The sequence below is a fragment of the Cetorhinus maximus genome, unplaced genomic scaffold, assembly GCF_964194155.1.
Source record: "Cetorhinus maximus unplaced genomic scaffold, sCetMax3.hap1.1 HAP1_SCAFFOLD_727, whole genome shotgun sequence".
Classification (NCBI taxonomy): domain Eukaryota; kingdom Metazoa; phylum Chordata; class Chondrichthyes; order Lamniformes; family Cetorhinidae; genus Cetorhinus; species Cetorhinus maximus.
Genome location: NW_027596669.1, coordinates 129386 through 139792, shown reverse-complemented (window position 1 = coordinate 139792; position 10407 = coordinate 129386).

Genomic DNA, 10407 nt, shown 5'->3' with positions numbered 1-10407 from the left:
ACAGCATCACCTTCACCAACCCTCTCTGTTACCTCTTCAGAAAATTTCAGCAAGTTAGGGAAACGCCATTTTCCCTTAAGAAATCCATGCTGGCTCTTCTTAATTAACCCGCATTTGTCCCTGAATTTTCCGTGCCCGCTGGTGGTGGGCATGATAGGTGGCGCGATCGGTTTCACGATGGTGGGAAGGCAGGTTGTGATTGTCCGCTCAGCCCGCCAACGACAGGCCGCGTTTCCCACCATCGGTCATCGGGAACCTCATTGTAATACACCAGCATATCATTATCAGGCCATCCCGCCAGGCTCTTGCACCCCCGCTGGATCATCCGTCCACGTCAGCGGGAAAGCACGCTGACGTGTTTCACAACAGCACAGAGGTGACGTGCACTTGGCGGCTGCACTTTGGGTAAACTGGAGGTGAGTGAACAGCTCACTGGGGTTGCCTGTTGCTTTCCAGGCTTCAGGGGCACAGGGGGGGTCGGGGGTATGTGCTGCCCTGCCTCGGAGGCGACTTTTGTGGGTGAGGGGGAGTGGGGGGCAAGTGCAGCCTTGCCGTTGAGGTGACTGGTGGCTGAGGGTCATCGTTTGCTGTGCCCTTTACAACCTGGCGCTCCAACAGGGAGACGAGCTGGCTGAGGAGGAGCTGGAGGAGCTGCAGACCTCCTCCGATGAGGAGGACGCCGAAGGGGATGAGGCTGAGGAGGTCCTCGGAGGCGGCGATGACGGGGATGAGGACCTCGCACAGGCTAGACGAGGCAGGCACGCTCGGGAGGCCCTCATAGTTGCTAGATTTGTGGAGGATGATGATGACATGCAGTGAGGAGACACCATAGTCCCTCACATCACATTTGTGAACGTTTGGCTCCCGTCTGGCTTATGGCAGAATGTGAGAATGCTTCTGTCATGGAGACGCAGGGGAGGCCCTAATAGTCACTCAATTGCAGGAAGATGATGATGACCATGCACTGCGCACACTCCATAAATCTTCACACAGCTTCTGAGAATGTTGCTCCAGCAACTGTGACATGAACGAGTCCTTTGCAGCCCCTGCCCTGAGCTTTAGTGCGTCCCTCAGCACATATTCCTAGACCTTGGAATGTGCCAGTCTGCAACAATCCGTCGGGGACAACTCTTTGCACTGGAAGACCAATAGGTTTCAGGCCAAAGAGCATCCTTCACCGAGTTGATGATCCTCCAGCTGCAGTTGATGTTTGTCTCAGTGTGTGTCCCTGGGAACAGCCCGTAGAGCACAGAGTCCTGTGTCACAGAACTGCTCGGCATGAACCTCGACAGAAACCACTGCATCTCTCTCCAGACCTTCTTTGCAAAGGCACAATCCACAAGGAGGTGAACAACGGTCTCTTCCCCACCACAGCCACCTCGAGGGCAACGTGCAGAGGGGGTGAGAATGCAGGCGTTTGGGAAGGATGTGACTTGGGGGAGGTTGTGACAAAGCGGTATTGTCACTGGACTAGTTATCCAGCGACTCAGCATAGTGCTCTGGGGAGCCGGGATCAAATCCCATCACGGTAAATGGTGGAATTTGAATTCAATAAAAATCTGGAATTATAATTCTAATGATGACCATGAAACCATTGTTGATTGTTGTAAAAACCCACCTGGTTCACTAATGTCCTTCAGGGAATGAAACCCGCTCTCCTTAGTGCTCTGGCCTACATGTCACGCCAGATCCACAGCAATGTGACTCTTAAATACCCTCTGAAATGGCCCAGCAAGACACTCATTGTATCAAACCGCTAAAATGTCAAAACAGAATGAAGCGGGACTGACCACCCGGCATGGACCTAGACACCGGAAATGACAATGGCAATCTCAGCGCTGTCGACCTGGCAAAGTTCCCCTTAGTAACCTGCGGGGGCTGGTGCCAAGATTGGGATAGCTGCCTCACAGACGAGTCAAGCAACAATCTGACATGGTCATACTCTGAATCATAGCTTACAGGTAATGTCCCAGACACCAGCATCACCATCCCTGGTTATGTCCTGTCCCACTGGCAGGATTATACCCAGTAGAGGCAGTAGCACAGTGGTATACAGTCAGGATGGAGTTGGTCTGGGAGTTCTCAACATTGACTCTGGACTCTGAAGTCTTATGGCATCAGGTCAAACATGGACAAGGAAACCTCCTGCTGATTAGCACCTACCACCCCTCTCAGCTGAAGAATCAGTGTTCACCAATGTTCAGCACCACTTGGAAGAAGCACTGAGGGTGGCAAGGGTGCAGAATGTACTCTGGGTAGGAGACGGCAATGTCCATTTCGCCAAGAGTGGCTCGGTAGCACCACTACTGACCGAGCTGGCCGAGTCCTAAAGGACATAGCTGCTAGACTGGGTCTGTGGCAGGTGGTGAGGGAACCAACAAGAGGGGAAAGCATACTTGACCTCATCCTCACCAACCTACCTGCTGCAGAAGCATCTGTCCATGACAGTATCAGTAGGAGTGAGCACCACACGGTCCTTGTTGAGACAAAGTCCCATCTTCACATTGAGGATACCCTCTATTGTGTTGTGTAGCACTACCACTGTGCTAAATGGGATGGATTTCAAACAGACCTAGCAACTCAAGACTGCATCCATGAGGCTCTGTGGGCCATCAGCAGCAGTAGAATTGTACTCGAAACAATCTCTAACCTCATAAACCGGCAAGTTCCCTGCTCTGCCATTACCATCAAGCCAGGGGTTCAACCCAGGTTCATTGAAGAGTGCAGGGGGGCATGTCAGGAGCAGCTCCAGGCATACCTAAAAATGAGGTGTCAACCTGGTGAAGCTACATCACAGGACGACTTGCGAGCCAAACAGCATAAGCAGCAAATGACAGACAGAGTCAAGTGACTGACCTTGATATCAAGACAGCATTTGACCAAGTGTGGAGCGGAGCACATCAGTGTAAAAGATAAGGCTGAAGCACTTGCAATAATCTTCAGCCAGAAATGCCGAGTGGATGATCCATCTCGACCTCCTTCTGAGGTCCTCAGCATCACAGATGCCAGTTTTCAGCCAAAGCGATTCACTCCACTTGATATCAAGAAATGGCTGAAGACACTGGATACTGCAAAGGCTATGGGCCCTGACAATATTGCGGTAATGGTACTGAAACTTGTGCTCCGGAACATGCCGTGCCCCTAGCCAAGCTGTTCTAGTACAGCTACCACACTGGCATCTACCCGTCAATGTGGAAAATTGCCCAGGTATGTCTTGTACAGACAAATCAGGGCAAACGCAACCCAGCCAGTTACCGCCCCATCACTCTACTCTCGTTCATCAGTAAAGTCATGGAAGGGGGTCATCAACTGCGCAATCAAGCGGCCATTGCTTAGCAATAACCTGCTCACTGACAGGTTTGGGTTTGGCCAGGGTCACTCAGCTCCTGGCCTCATTACAGCCTTGGTTCGAGCATGGACAAAAAAGCTGAACTCCTGAGGTGACGTGAGAGTGACTGACCTTGATATCAAGACAGCATTTGACCGAGTGTGGAATCAAGGAGCCCGATCAAATCTGGAGACGATGGGAAATGGGGGGAAGCTCTCCGCTGGTTGGAGTCATACCCAGCACTAGGGAAGATGGTTGTGGTTGTTGGAGGTCAATCATCTCAGTTCCAGGACAACAGTGCAGGAGTTCCTCAGGGTAGTATCCTCAGCTCAACCATCTTCAGCTGCTTCATCAATGACCTTCCGTCCATCAAAAGGTCAGAAGCGGGGACGTTCGCTGATGATTTCACAATGTTCAGGACCGTTCGTGTCTCCTCAGTTACTGAAGCAGCCCATGTCCAAATGCAGCAAGACCTGGACAATATCCAGGCTTGGGCTGACAAGTGGCTAGTAACATTTACGCCACATAAGTGCCAAGAAATTACCACCTCCAACAAGAGAGAATCTAACCATCACCCCTTGACATTCAATGGCATTGCCATCGCTGAATCACCCACTATCAATGTGCTGGGGGTTACCATTGACCAGAAAATGAACTGGACTACCATCTCAATACTGTGGCTGCAAGAGCAGGTCAGAGGCCAGAAATCCTGCGCCGAGTAACTCACCTTCTGACTCCCCAAAGTCTGTCCACTACCTACAAGGCATAAGTCAGGAGTGTGATGGAATACTCTCCAATTGCCTGGGTGAGTGCCGCTCCAACAACACTCCAGAAGTTTGACACCATCCAGGACAAAGCAGACCGCTTAATTGGCACCCCATCCACAAACATTCACTCCCAACACCACCAACGCACAGCGGCACCAGTGTGTACCTTCTGCTAGATGCACAGCAGGAACTCCCCAAAGTTTCTTAGGCAGCACCTTGCAAACCCACGACCACTACCATCTGAAGGACAAGGACAACGGACACATGGGAACACCCCCACCTACAGATTCCCCTCCAATCCACTCACCATCCTGGCTTGGAAATATGTCACCGTTCCTTCACTGTCGCTGGATCCAAATCCTGGAAGCGCTCCCTAACACAATGTGGGTGTATCCACAGCACATGGACTGCAGCGGTTCAAGAAGGCAGCTCAGCACCACCTTCTCAAGGGCAATTAGGGATGGGCAATAAATGCTGGTCTAGCCAGTGATACCCACGTCCTGTGTAAATGAATGAAAAAAGACTGGAAGAGCCTTTCTCACCACCGGCCAAGCCAAGTCTTGCTGGAAGCTGTGTAAAACCCCTCGGGCTGTATGTTTAACATGAAATGAATGCTGTAATGTAACCTGTAACTCTAAGTGTAGTGAGGCACCCTGTATGGAATGAAACTGATGTGTTAAATTTGAACTGTTCTGGAATGTAGCTTTACACATTTTATGAAACAAAATGTACTTTTTCACAAGCTTAGAGATCAACAGCAAATCAAGTACAGTGACTGTTGTTTACTGGGCTGAGGGGAGGAGTCAAGGTGTTGGGCTTCTCTCTGTCCCTGATATCTGATCGATTCAGCAGCCTGGAATGTTTATTCAAATTCAGTGTGAGGAAAAGACCAGACTAGGAGCAGTGAGCGAAGAGCTAGCTCAGTCGGTAGAGCATGAGACACTTAATTTCAGGGTCGTGAGTTCGAGTCCCACGCTGGGCGCAATAATATAGCAGTGAGCGAAGAGTGTAGCAGCATTTTAATTTCCGCATGGATGTTACTGATACAAGCCTTGATTGAAACAATCAAAGGTGAGCAGCCACTGCTGAGGACAGAAATACCGAGTGTTGATCTATCACGGAGCACTCACAAGAATTGACCAGCCCAGTGCATTGCCAGGAGGAACCTGAAAACTGTGCTAAGCACAAGAGACCAAGACAAATTCAATTGAAAAGAGGAAAGCTGAGATCTGGGAGAATTGAGCAGCAAAGACACTCAGGTAAGCATGCTAGTTTGAAGATCAAGTTCAAAATGTTGTGCAAGATGTATTTACAGCGCAGATAATTTTCACTTTCCTAGAACAAGCCTTTTCCTTTCTGCAAGTTGCTCAATCTGCACGGTTGTTCTTTTCTGCTGCCCCTTCCCACTCACCTTGCCTGTCGCACAGGGGCTTCATGAAATGATGGGGAGATGATTAAAAGTAAAGTGAGAGGAAATTGGTGCAACCTGGCAGATATTGTTCTGTGCTCACAAGTGATTTTGTTCCCAAGTTTGCCTTGCATTCAAATGCAGGTTGAGGTTGAAAAATTCCTAAAATGTTGTAGAAAATAACCTTGGAGAAGGACGGATAAACATTGTAAAAATGGAATCTCAAGTGATTGTGAAGGAAATAATGGTGTGACGGCAAAAGTTGATAATTTGTCTCATTGTATTGCACGGCCTCAATTGGGCTGAGCTGTGTCATGTTGCAGCTTCTGTAATTTTGAGATTGTTTTCCGAATGTCCGGCAGTAAAGCTTTTTTTAATAGTTTACTGTCGGCCCCACATGAAGCGTCTGGGTCCTGATTTGCACATGTAAGGGAGCCATCCACTCCAACAGGTCTTGTCTCGCTTTAGCTGTTGCCCCCATCCCCCACCAGGTTCCACCTCATGGCTAGGGGAGGGGTGCTGCTGAGGTGGGATTCTTTTGAAGAACCGAAACGTTTTTTGTGAAAAATATACTTTATTCATAAAATATCTGGAAGAACATTCCAAAATATTTCAAATTCACCATCACAAAAAGTACAGTCAGATTCAACTTTTACACATGGATCACCAGGTGCATCAATACGATCAATGAATATTACAATCATTTCAATCTGGTCATTACAGACAATCAGACAATGGGGTTGGAGTTATCAACATCCATCAAGTTGCTCTCTGAGGTGCTTCAATACAATTATAATACAATTAGCATTCAATGCATTCAATGCATTGTGAGCTGGACAGCCCGAGGGGCTCTGATTTAAAGCAACTGGCAGAAGAAGCAAAAACGATTTGAGAGAAAGCTTTTTCACACAGAGTGGCTAGGGTCCAGAACGCACTGACTGAGAGTGTGGTTCAATCAAAGCATTCAAGAGGGAATTAGATAATTAGTTGAAAAGAAACAATCTGTAGGGTTACTGGGAGAAGGTAGGAGAATGACACTCGGTATTGAGATGCTCATTCAGAGAGCCAGTACAGACACGATGGGCCGATTGGCCTGCTTATGCACCGTAACAATTGTGTGATCGTGAATTTAGACGCTTGTCAGCAGCTGTGTAAAGTCTATGAGCTTTGAGCTGGGAGCTTGCTGTACTTTTAAGAGCGGTATCAGCAGCGGCAGCAGAGAACTGGTTTAAAATGTTGTGAGGTAAAAGCTGCAGTGGAGTGAGGGAGAGAGAGAGAGAGAGAGAGTGTATTTGCAAGTGAATGGTGCTTTTGTTTGAACGGTTTTCCAGTATTTGGGGCTCCATTGTCCAAAACAACTTCTTTCACTGCCCAAATGAGGCTAAAGACTGAACTCAATGGGCAGAATTTTTCGCTTGGTGGGCGGGCGCGTGTCCCATTCACTCGAGCCTGAAATGACACATGTTGACATCAGCCGAGCGTCCCAACGTCACCGCGCACTCTCGCGATATTTCTGTGCATCATTAAACATTGGCCTACGCTGCACCTGCAGAACAAATGAAGCAAACTCAGGCCAATAACACAAAATCAAATGTCATTTAATGTTGCAGGTGACAGATCCCTGAACTGAACATTAATTACCGTTAATTAAATTGCACAATCAGAAAAGTAAAATCTAAAATAAACCAACGCAATCAGGCAGAATAATAGAAAGCAATCTTTTCTTTGTTTTCCATAAGCAGCGTTCCTTGAGCTATTTAATAGAGGCAGCACTGATGTTGATTCTATTGCTACCACTGAAAATACTGTAACTCCTTCCGCTGACTGGAAAGGCGTCAGCAACAGTTGCGCCTGCGCACTCGGGCCTCACTGTTGAATAGAAAAGTAGAGAGCTGATGCTTCAGTTATTCAGGGCATTGGTGTGACCCCATCTGGAGCACTGTGTACACTATTGGTCTCCTTATTTGAGGAAGAATGTCAATGCGTTGGAAGCCATTCAGATACGGTTTACCCAGCTAGTACCTGGATTGGGCGGATTGCCTTATGAGGAAGGATTGGACAGGCTAGGCCTGTATCTGCTGTAGTTCAGAAGAGTAAGGGGCGACTTGATTAAAACATACAAGAAGCTGAGGGGCCTTGAGAGGGTGGATGTGGAGAGGATGTTTCCTCTTGTGGGAGAATCTTGTATTTGGGGCCACTGTTTAAGACAGAGGTGAGGGGAAATTCTTTTCTCTCAGAGAGTCGTGAAACTTTGGAATTCTCTTCCTCAACAGGCGATGGAAGCAGAATCGTTGAATATTTTTAATTATTGAGAAGTAAGTGGGTGAAAGGTTATCGAGGGTAGGGGGTAATGTGGAAATGAGGTTACGATCAGATCAGCCGGGAGCTTATTGAGTGGCGAAGTGGGCTTGAAAGGCTGAGAGGCCGACTCCTGTTGCTAATTCATATGTTCATGTGTTTTTGTTAGTAACATGAAGAGGTTTTCACCCTCAAAGGTATTCAGAAGGCAAGAGAGAGAGGGAGAGGCTGGGGGAACGTTTCCCGTCTCCAGAAAAACCTGAACAAAAACAAAAATACCTGGAAAAACACAGCAGGTCTGACAGCATCTGCGGAGAGGGACACAGTTAATGTTTCGAGTCCGAATGACCCGTCAACAGAACTTCTCTGTTGAAGGGTCATTCGGACTTGAAACGTTAACTGTGTCCCTCTCCGCAGATGCTGCCAGAACTGCTGAGTTTTTCCGGTCTTTTTGTTTTAGTTTTGGATATCCAGCGTCCGCAGTTTTTTGCTTTTATCCAGAAAAACCTGCTCCGGCTGCAGTCGATGGGGGTCGATATCAAGGAGGAACTCCAAGAGGTGAAGAGCCAGCAAGCCTCGCTCTTTGCCTCGGAGGCCTCTCAAGATGATCTTCCGGTCCAGAGTCCGCTCCGTGGAGCAGGATGAGACGTGCTCACGTTTCTTCTTCCAAAAGGTACACAGAGAGAGCTCTGTGATCAGCAGCCTGAAGGGAGAAGACAGCTCAGTAAAGTCATCGCAGTCCGACATTTTGAGGATCAGCAAATCCTTTTATGTCGGATTGTATGATGTGATGCCCACAGACAGTACGGAGTCCCAGTCCTTCCTGTCCACCATTACAAAGGGCTTTGATAACAGTACATGGGAGAGTCTGGACAAACATGGTGGATGTGCTCTCCAAAATGGGATTTGGGGAGGGAATCCGCAACACGCCTGGAGTCTCACCCCCTCTGCATGTTGCCCTCGAGGTGGCTGTGGTGGGGACAAGATCGTTGTTCACATCCTTGTGGATTGTGCCTTTGCAAAGAAGGTCTGGAGAGAGATTTTTTTTGCAAAAATATACTTTATTCATAAAATATCTTCAATCACATTCCAAACCATTTCAAAAACAGCATTACAAGGGTACAATCCAGGTTAAACTTTTACAAAATGTATCACCAGGTGCATCAGTACAAACAATATTACAATCATTTACAGCCTTTCATTTTGAGCTGTACAGCCCGAGGGGCTCTAAACAGTTCCCAGTCTCTCGGTGCGCTGTAGCACAAAAGGTCTTAGACAGCGACCCTTCCCCATTGTGCCTTTGCGGCGGCTGCCCCAAGCTTTAGTGCGTCCCTCAGCACGTAGTCCTGGACTTTGGAATGTGCCAGTCTGCAACACTCAGTCGGGGACAACTCTTTGCGCTGGAAGACCAACAAGTTTCGGGCAGACCAAAGCGCGTCTTTCACCGAGTTGATGATCCTCCAGCTGCAGTTGATGTTCCTCTCGGTGTGTGTCCCTGGGAACAGCCAGTAGAGCACAGAGTCCTGTGTCACAGAACTGATCGGGATGAACCTCGACAGAAACCACTGCATCTCTCTCCAGACCTTCTTTGCAAAGGCACAATCCATAAGGAGGTGAACAACGGTCTCGTGCCCAACACAGCCACCTCGAGGGCAACATGCAGAGGGGGTGAGACTCCTGGCGTGTAGGAAGGATCTGACCGGGAGGGCGTTTCTCACCACCAGCCAAGCTACGTCTTGGTGCTTGTTGGAAAGTTCTGGCGATGAGGCATTTTGCCAAATGACTTTCACAGTCTGCTGGGGAACCATCCGACAGGATTCTCCCTTTATTTTTCCCGCAGGGCCTCTAAGACGATATGTGCCGACCACTGCCTGATGGACTTGTGGTCAAAGGTGTTTCTCTGCATACATTTTTCCACCAGGGACGGGTGGTACGGCACGGGCCAACTACTTGGAGCGTTCCGCGGCAGCGTGGCCAGACCCATCCTTCGCAACACCGGGGACAGGTAGAACCTCAGCACGTAGTGACACTTGGTGTTTGCGTAGTGAGGGTCTACGCACCGCTTGATGCAGCCGCACACAAAGGTGGCCATCAGGATGAGGGCGATGTTGGGCACGTTTTTTCCCCCTTTATCTAGAGGCTTGTACATCGCGTCCCTGCGGACACGATCCATTTTCGACCTCCAGATAAAGCGGAAGATGGCTCGAGTGATCGCCGTCGCGCAGGAGTCTGGAATGGGCCAGACCTGCGCCACGTACAGCAACAGCGAGAGTACCTCACACCTGATGACCAGGTTCTTACCCGCAATGGAGAGGGAGCGTCGCTCCCACATGCCCAGTTTCCTCTTCACCATAGCCACTCGCTCCTTCCAGTTTCTAACGCATGCCCCGGTCCCTCCGAACCATATCCCCAGCACCTTCAGGCCGTCAGCCCTGACAGTGAAGGGGACAAAGGATCGGTCAGCCCAGTTCCCAAAGAACATGGCCTCGCTCTTCCCACGATTTACCTTGGCTCCCGAGGCCAGTTCGAACTGGTCGCAGATGTGCATCAGTCTGCGCACCGACAGCGGATCCGAGCAGAAGACGGCGACGTCGTCCATGTACAGG